The following is a 14,127-nucleotide window of genomic DNA, read 5'->3' as shown; positions in this document are numbered from 1 at the left end:
CTGCCGCTACTTACACTGCAGTAGAAAATGAAGATCGCAATATGTAGCTATACAACAACTAAGGCCTGATTAACAAAGAGCCTCGTAGCGGAGGCTCCACACTCGTGGCAGAGGCTCCACACTCAGCCTCCGCATTAGTGCAGAAGCTCCACACTCTGGATGGGATCTCCGCACTTCGATTTCTCATTGCAGAGATCTCGCCGTGACTGCAGAGCTTTCACCACGAGTGCAGAGGCTCCGCACTCATGGCAGAGGCTCTGCACTCTTGGCAGAGGATCCGCACTTGTGTCAGAGGCTCTGCACTCATGGCAGAGGCTCCGAACTCTTGGCAGAGGATCGGCACTTGTGGCAGAGGCTCTGCACTCATGGAAGAGGCTCTGCACTCTTGACAGAGGATCCGCACTTGTGGCAGAGGCTCTGCACTCATGGCAGAGGCTCCGAACTCTTGGCAGAGGATCCGCACTTGTGGGAGAGGCTCTGCACTCATGGCAGAGGCTCTGCACTCATGGCAGAGGATCTGCACTCATGGCAGAGGATCTGCACTCATGGCAGAGGCTCCACACTCTTGGCAGAGGCTCCATTCTCGTGGCAGAAGCTCCACACTCGCGGCGGAGCCTCCACACTCAGGGTGGGATCTCCACTCTGTCACAAGTGCAGAGGCTCTGCAGTATTGCAGAGGCTCTGCACTCATGGCAGAGGCTCTGCACTCATGGCAGAGGATCCGCACTTGTGGCAGAGGCTCTGCACTCATGGCGGAGGCTCTGCACTCATGGCAGAGGCTTTGCACTCATAGCAGAGGATCTGCACTCACGGCAGAGGCTCCACACTCTTGGCAGAGGCTCCATTCTCGTGGCAGAAGCTCCACACTCGCGGCGGAGCCTCCACACTCAGGGTGGGATCTCCACTCTGTCACGAGTGCAGAGGCTCTGCAGTATTGCAGAGGCTCTGCACTCATGGCAGAGGCTCTACACTCTTGACAGAGCATCCGCACTTGTGGAAGAGGCTCTGCACTCATGGCAGATGCTCCGAACTCTTGGCAGAGGATCCGCACTTGTGGCAGAGGCTCTGCACTCATGGCAGAGGATCTGCACTCATGGCAGAGGATCTGCACTCATGGCAGAGGCTCCACACTCGTGGCAGAGGCTCCACACTCAGCCTCCGCATTAGTGCAGAAGCTCCACACTCTGGATGGGATCTCCGCACTTCAATTTCTCATTGCAGAGATCTCACCGTGACTGCAGAGCTTTCACCACGAGTGCAGAGGCTCCGCACTCATGGCAGAGGCTCTGCACTCTTGGCAGAGGATCCGCACTTGTGTCAGAGGCTCTGCACTCATGGCAGAGGCTCCGAACTCTTGGCAGAGGATCCGCACTTGTGGCAGAGGCTCTGCACTCATGGAAGAGGCTCTGCACTCTTGACAGAGGATCCGCACTTGTGGCAGAGGCTCTGCACTCATGGCAGAGGCTCCGAACTCTTGGCAGAGGATCCGCACTTGTGGGAGGGGCTCTGCACTCATGTCAGAGGCTCTGCACTCATGGCAGAGGATCTGCACTTATGGCAGAGGATCTGCACTCATGGCAGAGGCTCCACACTCTTGGCAGAGGCTCCATTCTCGTGGCAGAAGCTCCACACTCGCGGCGGAGCCTCCACACTCAGGGTGGGATCTGCACTCTGTCACGAGTGCAGAGGCTCTGCAGTATTGCAGAGGCTCTGCACTCATGGCAGTGGCTTTGCACTCATAGCAGAGGATCTGCACTCACGGCAGAGGCTCCACACTCTTGGCAGAGGCTCCATTCTCGTGGCAGAAGCTCCACACTCGCGGCGGAGCCTCCACACTCAGGGTGGGATCTCCACTCTGTCACGAGTGCAGAGGCTCTGCAGTATTGCAGAGGCTCTGCACTCATGGCAGAGGCTCTGCACTCATGGCAGAGGCTCTGCACTCACGGAAGTGGATCTGCACTCATGGCAGAGGCTCTGCACTCTTGGCAGAGGATCTGTACTTATGGCAGAGGCTCCGTACTCTTGGCAGAGGATCTGCACTTGTGGCACAGGTTCTGCACTCATGGCAGAGGCTCTGCACTCATGGCAGAGGCTCTGCACTCACGGAAGTGGATCTGCACTCATGGCAGAGGCTCCACACTCTTGGCAGAGGCTCCATTCTCGTGGCAGAAGCTCCACACTCGCGGCAGAGCCTCCACACTCGGGGTGGGATCTCCACTCTGTCACGAGTGCAGAGGCTCTGCACTCTTGCAGAGGCTCTGCACTCTTGGCAGAGGATCTGTACTTATGGCAGAGGCTCCACACTCTTGGCAGAGGATCTGCACTTGTGGCAGAGGCTCTGCACTCATGGCAGAGGCTCCGCACTCTTGGCAGAGGATCTGCACTTGTGGCAGAGGCTCTGCACTCATGGCAGAGGCTCCACACGCTTGGCAGAGGATCTGCACTTGTGGCAGAGGCTCTGCACTCATGGCAGAGGCTATGCACTCATGGCAGAGGCTCTGCACTCACGGAAGTGGATCTGCACTCACGGCAGAGGCTCCACACTCTTGGCAGAGGCTCCATTCTCGTGGCAGAAGCTCCACACTTGTGGCGGAGGCTCCACACTCTGGGTGGGATCTCCACTCTGTGATTTTTCATTGCAGTGATCCCGACATGACTGCAGAGCCTTCCCCATGAGTGCGGAGGCTCTTTGTGAATTGGTTCCCTAGTATTTGTTAGATGCAAACAGATGTGAGACTTACCTCCCCCCTTTCTTTTGATAAAAAATAGAGGTTCATTGCAAGTAACCCTCAGTAATGCCCTCTAGCTCGCCCCCATTATTATCAATATTAGATGAGTCCACGAGGCTCTATTGAAAATTCAAAATTAGCAGGGACTCCATAATGTTGTTCCTTATTCCTCCAGTAATTGCTCTTTTCCATTGATATTCCTCCCAGAGGGCCCGATTCACAGAACTAACTTAAAAAAAAATCCTAAACTTACTACCATTTTGGTATTCACAGAAGGCACTTACTCATTTCGGTATTCAAAGAAGTTAGGAGTCCTAACTTTAGGACTCCTAAATGCCTTCTGTGAATACCGAAAATCTTAAAGATAGGATTTTTTTCAGTTTAGGAATCCTGAAGTTAGGAGTCCTAATGCAAGCAAGCTTTTCTTTGGAGTGTTGACATTCAATTTATCACCTCAGTCCGAATGATGAAGAGGTTAAAACTAAAGTGTAGGTTCCTCACTAGTAGGTTCACATGCAGAGGTCCTCATGGTGCCAGCTCCTGAAAGCATATGAAGTAACTACCTGGTCTTAGGACAAATATCTGTCATAAAATGTGTGTTTGTAATACCAATCTTGAACTAAAGTTGAAACCTAAAGTACTATTGCACTCCACAATCAAATTAATCCCTTTGCACACATAACTCTCTAAGGTGTGAAGGAGACAAAGATGGTTCAGAACTGAAATACGTTTGGAATTGAGATATGTTACAGTCCAAGTAATTATCCAAAATAAACTGAATATCTAGCCAGAGAGATATCTCTAAAAAGATAGGGCCTTTACTTACATTGAGAGATTTAAGAGATTTACAATTAGGATAGTCCTAAAATACAGAATGATTAGTGCATTTATACACAGGCTTCAGGTTTACTACCAGCATGTGGTCTTATGGGCAATGTGAATCAGAAGGAACAATCATGCTTATTATTATCAGTCCATATGTGCTTCCTTAGGTGTGTGACACATAGTGTGCTGTATCATGAACGTGCATCAGATTGATATAAAATGCAAGCCAATATGTGCTTTGCTGCCCTCTGTCTGCCAGAGCAGAATTCTGTCTTTCAACCCAAGTTGAAAATAAACAGTCAGCACAACAGCATTCCCCTGTGTGTCCAAAATCACCACTTCTGAATATTGCAAAGTTTGCTCTTTAACAAACAGTCTACCCAACAGTCTTCAAATTTGAAAGTGTTTAAGGTAATAAAGTGGCTTTGACATTTTCAGGGATATAATCTATGTCAAAGGAATGGACAGTTTCAGATGAAATAGCACCAGGGATTGATATGACTTGGCTGTAGACTGTTGACATTGTTCTAGACCCTCAAAATGTTGTATATTGTATACAATGATCATGCTGAATTCAAGTTAATTTATTATCAAGTTATTTACATTCCAAGCATCTCTGTGCTGTTTAAACTGTGAAGCAGCTCTAAGGTGTTTACACTGTAAGGCCCGCCTTTGATTACACTTTAAAAGTTTCCTCTGTTGTGTACACTAGAACAATGCTCAATATTTTCTTCACATTCTAAAGCTGATCTATATTTTCTATATGCTTTATATTCTTTTTACTCTAACTCTGACCTATGGATTTTACATTTAACACTTACCATTGTTGCATGCCCTGTACAGCTGCTCACTTTTCACTCTGAAGATAATCTATTGAGTTTACACTGTAAAGATTGCCTTTGTTGCATACACTGTAAACCCGCTCCGTTTATTTTAAATTATTTATTTTTCATAATTTTTTATACCACCAACAGGATCAAGTTTTGTTTGATTGTACATATTAAAATGACACATTTTGGGGGGTGTATGACTAAATAGTAAATCCTGACCCACCAAGAAATTAATGGTGTTATTTTCCCTTAAAAAGTGGATTTGTATGTGTAATGTATAACCAGGCCTTTGTATTTTGACACTACGGTGATTGGTTTCTAGCTGGTTTTGAGTTTCCATTAGAGTTGTGTTGAGGAAACTTTTATCTTTTGGGGAGGTGACTTTTAGTATAGCTGGGTATTGTCAGCGTACATGTGGTAATGAGTGTTGGATGAGTTCGGAATTTCTGTTATGGGCTCCAAGAATAGGTTCAAGAGGGTGCCCGAAAAAGATGATGCCTGTGGGAAACGTAGGGGTTGATTCCGATTCGGGAAAAAACGCTCCGAATAGCCGTTCGGAGAGTTTTTCCTGTACGAATCGTACCCTGCAACATCCCCCGTATGTACGACGAAGTACGATTCGTACCAGGAGCTGTACTCCGTACGAATCGTACAGAGACCCTACGAAGGAAATCCCCGTACGATTCTCCTTCAGAACCCGCTGTACGTGACATCTGTATGGTTCGCGGCTGGTTTTTCCGACCCAGCAAGTACGATTCGTGTCTGGTACGCACCGTACGACCCTTTTCCTACGACAGTGGAAAACAGCCGTAAAAGCAGAGTTCGCCTCGAAACAGGTACGGAATGCCACCCCACCCCACCCCGGGTAGGGTGCGTACCCCCTCACCTGACGTGGACCGTACGAATCGCGTCCTCGTACCCCGTTCCGGATCGTACTCGTCGGGTCCTACGGCATGTGTACGAGTTGTACGGTTCACGGTTTCAGCCTTGCAATACATACGGATCGCGACGATTCGGACGGATTCACGAAAAACGGATCGTACTACGTGACTCGGACGGACGGGTACGATTCGTACGGAGAGGGCTCCGGATGCGAATCGTACGGACGTTTTTTTTCCAGGATTGGAATCGACCCCTTAGGGTGATCAGCGTGGACTATGATAGAGAAAGATTAAGCTTGACTATTTCAGAACTGTTTGGGAAGTAGGAGGAGAACCAGTTAAGGACTAGTCCTGAATGGCTCATATGGTGCTCCTAAAGACCTAGGAGATTTAGATGCCTAACCATATTGAATGCTGATGATAGATCAAGGAAGACTAATAGACAAGCTTAGTTCTGACCCAGCATTTTTAGTGCATCACCCAAATTGTGTGTCATAGCAGATTTGGTGTGGTGCCCAGCATGGAAGACAGATTGAAATTATTCTAATAGATGGAAATGATTGATGTGAGTACAAAATTGAATGTGAGCACATTTTCCCAGGTGTTTCACCAGCGTAGGTATATTGGAAATAGGTTAGAAAGTTTTTAAGGCCAGTTTGGTAAGCTTTTGATTTTTTCAGAACGGGGGTAACTTGACCAAACTTTGGCATTCAGGGAAGGAGCCTTAAAGGAGGGAGGCATTAATAATCTTGGTCCAAATTGGGAGTATTGTGGGTATGAGTTCCTTGAAAAATTTAGAGAGGAGAGGGTCAGCTAATTAATATTTTATAGATGGTGTCTTCATCAAAGGTTTTGAAAGAGTTCCATGAGGTGTTGTTTTGGGGGCAAAGTCTGGGGGGGCACACTGGAATAGAAGGCCTGCCCTGGAAGGGGATGGGCCGGGTTGAAATAGGATAGGACTTTAGCCCAGGGCTATCTGCATGTCATTTCTCATAGTTTCTCCCTTCTGCATAAATAAAGAGGCAAATTCCTCAAAGTTTGGTAGCAAATTGGTTCCCTCCAGTGACTGATTGGGTGAGCAGTTCGATTGTGGTTTTATGATAGTTACTGGCTTGATCTAAATGTTGTCTGAAAAAATTTGCTTAAGAAGTTCTGATGTTTTTGTAGTAATGTTTCCTCAATTATCTCAGTTGTTTGAGGTGTTCAATGGACGGGTCATCTCCATTGAAGCTCGGCTAGTCTCAAGTTGTGTCTTTCTGTGTTGAGAGTACCATTGTACCATGGTTTTTGAGATGTAAGTTTAAGTGGACATTCTTTTTTGATGGAATGGAGCAATTGAGTCAGGAACAGAATCCATGGAGAGAATGTGGTCATTTGTAAGATCAAGGCCATCTGAGAGCTCTTCAGCAGGAGTAAAGATGTTGTGACTGAGAGAAGTCAAAACATTCACGTCGATGTTGTGCATGCTCCTTTCCCAGGGTTTGGTCTGGATCGTTGTGCTGTGTTGTTTATCAAAACATCCTTGATGAGGAACGTGATGCAGTGGTGGTCGGTCCAATCACAGGGTAAGATAGATTCCATCTGAAAAGAATTGGGCTTTGCAAAGATAAGATCTAATGTTGATCCTTTCTTATGAGTAGGATTGTCATAGAATTGAGTCCGGTTAAGGTCTGTAAGAAAGGTTTTAATGCTGTTGACTGCTGGATCATAGGCGTCTCCGAGGAAGATTTAAAGGCAATGTTGATCAGCGTTTGATCGCAATGGTTTCCATGATTTGTTTAATAAAATCTAGGTTTTCGCCTGGAGGGTTGTATATGATATGAATCTTGCATAGGGATCTGTTGTTGCATGAGATATCAATGCAAAGGTATTTGCAGGTGGGTACGATAGGAGCTTGTGCTTGTACTGAGACTATATATGCAAGTGATGCCTCCACCTGGTCCATGGGGTCTATCCAATCTGGTAATATCATGGTTGGAGGACTACAATGCCCATGACAGGTGCAAAGGAATCATGCCACTCGTAGCCAGTGTAAGGTGGCTGAGAGGGCGTGGCGCCTTCAGTATGACGTGGAGGCCAAACTTGCCTATAGGACAGCGGTCAAAGCCTACCATCGCGACATTCTCCGTGAGAAAAAGGACTATCTTGCCAGGAGGATAGAGGCTGCCTCTAATTCATGTAAAGAGATCTTCACCATGGTGAGAGAGTTTACGTCCCCTAGATTCAACTTGCCTCAAGTAGCGTCACCCGAGTCGTGGGTCTGTAATCTGGCCAAGTTCTTCACGGACAAAATTAAATTGATCCAGGACTCCTTTATAGAGCGGCCTGCTGAAGTGCCTTCCAGCTTGTTGGCTGGATCAGTCCCATCGACTACTCGGGATGCTGTTCTGGCGGAGTTTCCCTCTGTCTCCACCGATGCTTCCCTTGCACTTCTGACCAATCTTAAATCGGGCTCGCCACTAGATTAGACCCTTGTCCGGCCAAATTTTTGGCCAGGATGGCGGCTGTGGTTAACCCACTGGTCAACCCGCTCTTGAACTTGTCTTTGAGTGAGGGGAGGGTCCCGCGGTCCTGGAAAAGGGCAATGGTGATTCCCCTCCTCAAGAAGCCTGGGTTAGACGCAGAGGTGTTGGCCAACTATAGGCCGATCTCCCTTCTCCCGGCACTGGCTAAAATCACGGAGAAGCATGTGCATGGCGTACTGTCTAGTTGTCTAGAATCGAATGACCTTCTGCACCCTTCACAATCTGGTTTCCGTCCTAATTTAAGTACGGAGACGGCACTCCTGGAGGTGTCAGAGGTTATTAGGGAGACACTGGATTCAGGGGGCAAAGCCATGCTCGTCATGCTTGATCTGTCGGCGGCCTTTGACACCATTCCCCACGAGGCACTTATCGCAAGACTCTATGACATCGGTCTGAGGGGGACGGTGTTCAATTGGTTTACATCTTTTCTTGAGGGCCGCCGACAAACGGTCTGGGCCTCCCCGAGCTCCGCTGAGATGCCGCCTTTGGGAGTCGGAGTTCCGCAGGGTTCTGTGTTGAGCCCGACTCTTTTTAACATCTTTATGACCCCTCTGGCGGCACTGGTGGAGTCTTTTGGGGCCTAGATCATGTCCTACGCTGATGACACTCAATTACTCTTCACGTGTAGGAAAGATCAGGCTTTTGATGGAGACAGCATCCGGGGCTGCTTGGGGATGGTCTTCAACTGGTTTCAGCGGAACAGCCTCAAAGCTAATTCCAGCAAGTCGGAGGTATTGTTCTTTGGCTGCGCCTCGGACCCTGACTGGCGGGCTTGGTGGCCAATGGATATGTGTCCTCCTGCTCAGGCATCCCAGGTGGCAAAAAAACAGGGAGTTAAGATTGACAATAATCTGACGCTGAGAACACATATTCTTGGTCTGACGGTCACGTGCTTTGGCATTCTGAAGATGCTCCAGAAGTTCCTACCTCTGCTCACAGAGGAGCATAGAAAGATTACTGTGCAAGCCTTAATTGGCTCCAGACTGGACTATGCCAACGTCCTTTATTTAGGCCTTCCGGATTATCTTGTTCAGCGGCTGCAGGTTGTGCAGAACTCTGCGGCCCGCGCAATTTTTGGCCTCCATAAGCGAGCGAGAGCATCCGGGTTGGTGCAGTCGCTTCACTGGCTGCCCATCCGGAAGCGGATTATGTTCAAAGCGCTGACCTTGACTCACAAAGCAATCTTTGGCTCAGGAGCAAGGTACTTACAGCGCAGGCTCATCTTCTATCGCCCGGTGCGATCTCTGCGGTCGGAATCTCTGTTTTTGGCCGTGGTCCCCCGAGTGAGGAAGGCCTGTATCGGGGTCGCTCCTTTGGGTTAAGGGCCCCTCAGTTGTGGAACACCCTGCCTCTGACCCTGCGGCGCACTCCTAATCTGCTCCTGTTTAGGAAGAGCCTTAAGACCTGGCTTTTTAACCTTTAGGATGTCTTTCTTTCCTTTTCTTGTCTGTTTCTGTTTTATGGTGTTATGTTTTTACGCTGAGCTGCCTAAATAAAGCGCCGGGACACTCTTATTGAGTAGCTGTGCGCTATAGAAATAAACTTATAACATAACATAACATAACATTTAGCCATATTTTCATTAGGATTGGGAGGTCAAGTTGATATACGAGACTCCGGCCGGTAATATATCTAGCATGCTTTGAGGGAGATCTGCAGTTCATTATTACGCCTTTCCGTTTTATGGAGTGCTGGGTTAGATTGTGTGAGGATAATTTGTCTGAGGTTATGTTGGTTAACAGCTCTATGGTAGAGCCTAGGAGCTCTGAGAGGGTTAGTCTTGATGACCTGGATAGATTATTGACTATCTGAGTTCTGAGGGTGAGAGTAATTGTATGATAGTGATAGTAGTAGAATCTGGAGATCGGTGTCGAATAGGGGAGCTTTACATCTAGTTGGTTGTTAAGGTGCATTGGGGTAGGGTCTCTTCCTCAGAATCCAATGTGAAGGCAGAGTGGAAGGAGAGCTGCTGAATAGAACAAAAGAAGACCCTGCCAAGGTAACTTCCAAGGTCCCACAGGTGGATCCTAACACTCAAACAAAAGGTGATAAGGAGTTACACATCAGAGCTGGCATTTCATCACATAGAGTCCATACACATTTATTATAGAAAAATATATATTTTATTTTTCATTGGTCAAGCTAACGTTTTTATAAGGGGTCCAGGATAGATAATCAGAAATACATAAAACATCAAATGATAGTGAATCTATTATACAGTGTGCCATAGAATGCTAATAGTAACATACATTTATTCAAATCCCGCACATTCCCACAGTCATCCACTACTAATACTCTCACTCACAACCACTAAACATACTGACACTCACAACCACACTCAATATCATATTTATATGCTCATATATAGACAGTAGCGATGGTACATGGGAGTCTGCAGTAAAGATATCTGGTAGCTACTAGAGCTAAAATTATATTACGGAGGCAAGACAGTGTGCATGAGATGGTGAGTGGAAGGAGAGGCCTACTTGGTAGGGACTTGCATTCAGGTTGAGGCGGGGTGGTTGATGGGTTGGTCATGTGTGGGTGTATGAGTCATGTGGTTCATATTTGGCCCAAGATAGTTGGTTGTCATTGTGTTAAAGGGAATGAGCCTATGTATGTCTGCTTTAAGATCTTGCAGGCTTTTCGTAATCTCATCCAGTTTGAAATCTAGTGAGGTATAGGGTCGGGTTGACATGTCTTGAGGATTCGGACAAGGAGACATAGGTGTGAGGGTAGGGCTGGGTTACAAATATTTTGGGGAGAAGGCATGAGAAAGGCTTGATTGTGGGTTGAGTTAGAGTCTGAATTAGGGTGGGGAGAGCTCGTGAAATGGGTGCTAGGTCATGCTAACAGAGTGTCAATAGGTTTTATAGGGGAAACAACATTCAGGAAAACAGAGCACAAGGGGGAGGTAGAGATAGAGAGGGTTTAAATGATTATGTAAATCTAGACTGGTTACTCTCATGCGAGAGGAGTCGGTGATCTACTTGGTGGGTAGTGATTACCAAATCCATGATGGCTGGTGGTGTGTTGGAGATGTAAAATATGGTCTCAAAGGATTGATTGGCGGAGGAGTCAAAGGTCGATGCCGATTTCTTGATGAGTGGAAAGATTTATCTGCATAGTTTAAGGTGGCCATCCGATACCTGAATGAGGATGATATCATTGTTGTAAATTATGCCAAAGAAGGGAATGCCAATAGTTTGAGACCATGTGGGATTTTTCTGCTTATAGAGATCAGGAGCATTAAGAGTAGGGCATTCCTCCATTTTGGGCGCATATTTGTATTGAAAATGAGTTCACTAAATATTGTTTCAATGTTGTAGCAAGGGGTCAGAGACCAGTGTTTTTGGATGGGATGTCAGAAGTCGGTGTTTTAGGGTCTTAGAGGCTTTGATAGATTCCGGGGATAAATGATTCTATGGGCAAAGTAGCCCGATGGCGCTAAGCTTATTTTGGTAGCTCTTTGTGGATCCAGGTCAGGGAAAAGGAAGTAACTGTGGGTCCTATGGTCTGGGATGATTTGGGATGGAATGAAGTTCACAGGCTGGACTTCATTCTTGGGAGACGGAGCAAATTTAAGAACTGTTACTTAATGAGTTGTCAGTGAAGAACGATTCTTCATTCACCATGTATGATCATACAAATCCTTTTAATTTATTAATGGTAGTACAGAGTGATTGTTGTGGTTAGGGAGAGCCTGCAGGCTGGTAAATGCTGGTAAAATGTAGATGCTGAAGAGAGGTAGGTGTGAATAACATTACAAATTGGCCGCTGTTAGGGGGATAGAATTCTAGTGATCACAGTATGGCAAATCTTCAGATGCTTATAGGATAGTTAGAATCTTTTCTTTGTATTTTGTGTTTGAAGTGATCTTCAAAGTTTAAAGGTTTTCATAAGAAGGTAGCAGGTTAAAGTAATTGTGATAAAGAATATATATGTTAGTTGTTGGAGACAATCAATACAGTAGTTGAGGATGACTGTCACTGATGCAGTTTGGTTATACATTATGTGTCTATGGTTGTTATTTAGGATCTAAGTGATGGCTGATCACCTGCAAGGTGAAAAGAAAAGGAGTCTTCTTGCTTGCTTCTGTGTCAGAAAATGCAATGGTACAGCTTGAGTATAAAAGCGATTAGTCAGTCCTGAGTGTATGTCTCATTTGATGCTTAATCCAGATCTTTTCAGAATCTATTAGCACAGAAGATTTAAAAAGTTTAGAGAACAAAATTGTCAATGAAAAATGTAGCCACTAGATGGAGCTCTAAAGCTGAGAAGAATACATGAGCTTCTATTTCTTTCCCTGCTTGAGACTGGTCAGGGATCAAAGTCTTGTGGGTGATTAAAAATATACAGTGCAGATATTACTACAGGTACAGGTGAGACACTCTTACTCCTCACAGGTAGCCTGCATTAGGATTTGTATTTAATTACAGTGTTATCATGGGTTGACAAATACCAAGTAGAAATCCTGTTACAAGTATCGACATGCAATCAGAGCTCCCCTCTAGGATCGCTTTCACTTTAGCAGGATGGAAGCTGGACTGAAAAGATGAGTCCTCTTTCTATTTCTTCTGTGTACCGAAAATAAACATGGGGTTGGGAAGGAACTCTCGGTCTATACCATATAGACTGTTCCTCAGTTTAAACACTGTATAGTCCTGAGATATGCTCACTGTACTTCTCACATCATCCTGTTGTGCTTCTCATTCCTCAACATGCAGATCGCTGGAGTTTAAAAGATCAGGGAGCAGGTAACGTGTTCAACACTAGTCACACAGGAGGAATGGTGGTGGTGCTGTGAAGATTTGTACGGATTCAGATTCACTGGGGGTGGAGTAATGCGAGCGGGACCGCCGGAAATGTGTGCAACTTTTCTCCCAAGCCCCCAGAGTTTGGAGATCAGGAAAGCAGAGAGAATTATGATGTTAGAAAGGAGGTGGGTGGAAATCCCCTTAAGACAGCAGGGAGGAGCTAGGCTCACACTGCCAGCAGCCTTGCAGTGAGCCCCACTGGTCTGTTGTTAATCAATGGTAAACATGGGCTAGGTGCGAACACTACATAGCTGGCATCAACCGTGTTGGCAGCCCACCTCGGCATCTCTGCTCTGGATGCCTTCGAGCACGGTCCTCATGGTGCAGTGGGGTGATATATGATGTAAGGTATCTATTGAAGTATGTGGAGGGATGGTCAGACATTTTCATCCCCCAACAATGCACAATATGGCAGACTCGCTCACCCAAGCCACAGCTGTAGATCTCAAGTGAGAAAGGAGCATGCAACGCTCCAACCATCTTCTACCCAGAGGCTGGAACTAACGGACGGAGGCTCTCAGAGGGTGAAAATGGGTCAGAAAGTTCACCTGCAGGCCTCAAGATTCCACCTCGGCTCCGCAGCACATCAGGCAAGAAATTTCATCACAGACCGAATGGGGGTAAAAGGTCGCTTTCTTAGCAACAATCAATTCAATTATAATAATGCAAGCAAGATTAACACAACCCAAATGTAACCCCCACCACCCCTCCTTGATCCCCCATGAATTTTCCCCATATTGATCTCCCATGAAATATCCCCCAAATTGATCCCCCATGCCATATTGTTCCCCCATGAATTTTCCCCCATATTGAAACTCTTCCCCAACACCTTAGTTTGTCCCACTTCCTACCTACTGCCTCGTTCCTCTGTAATCTGTTTTAACTCTGTCCTAAGCTATTCTGCCTGCTCCAACCCTTCCTGCCTTCCTAAATCCCATTCAAATGTGCCTACCATAAAAAACTAAGCCTCACTGAACCTGCAAAAACCACAACCTATCTCCTAGGAAAAATAAATATCTGAACCAAAGGGAGGGTGGAAGGGGCACGAAAGTGCTGCTGCCTACCTGCCTCAGGGGAACCCCAACTAACAAACTATTAGAATACAGTGTTTGGAAATGCCGTATTCTAAAACAAGTGCTTTGCCTGCACGCGCTTGCTCTGGCCCATTCCATCAGCCCGAAGCAGCCTGGGGGTGGACATTCTTTGAATGCCACCTCCAGGCCTCCCATCGGGCAATGAATGACATCACAGACCGAATGGGGATAAAAGGTTGCTATATTAGCAACAATCAATTCAATTACCATAATGCAAGTGAGATTAACACAACTCAAATGTAACCCCCACCACCCCTCCTTGACCCCCCATGAATTTTCCCCACATTGATCCCCCATGAAATTTCCCCCATCTTGATCCCCCATTAGTTTCTCCATATTGAAACTCGTCCCCAACCCCTTAGTTTGTCCCGCTTCCTACCTCCTGCCTCGTTCCTCTGTAATCTGTTTTCCCTCTGTCCTAAGCTA

The 14,127-nt window shown here is 46.5% G+C and overlaps 1 protein-coding gene across 1 annotated transcript in view; it reads left to right on the top strand.

Annotated features, from left to right (window-relative positions):
• The window catches only part of LOC147709682 (uncharacterized), a 435,760-nt gene that overhangs the window by 411,090 nt on the left and 10,543 nt on the right, over window positions 1-14,127 (top strand). The window lies entirely within an intron of this gene.

Source organism: Lissotriton vulgaris, chromosome 6, assembly GCF_964263255.1.
Source record: "Lissotriton vulgaris chromosome 6, aLisVul1.2, whole genome shotgun sequence".
Taxonomy (NCBI): Eukaryota; Metazoa; Chordata; class Amphibia; order Caudata; family Salamandridae; genus Lissotriton; species Lissotriton vulgaris.
The sequence above is the reverse complement of the archived record's forward strand: the minus strand, read 5'-3'. Positions and strand labels throughout refer to the sequence as shown.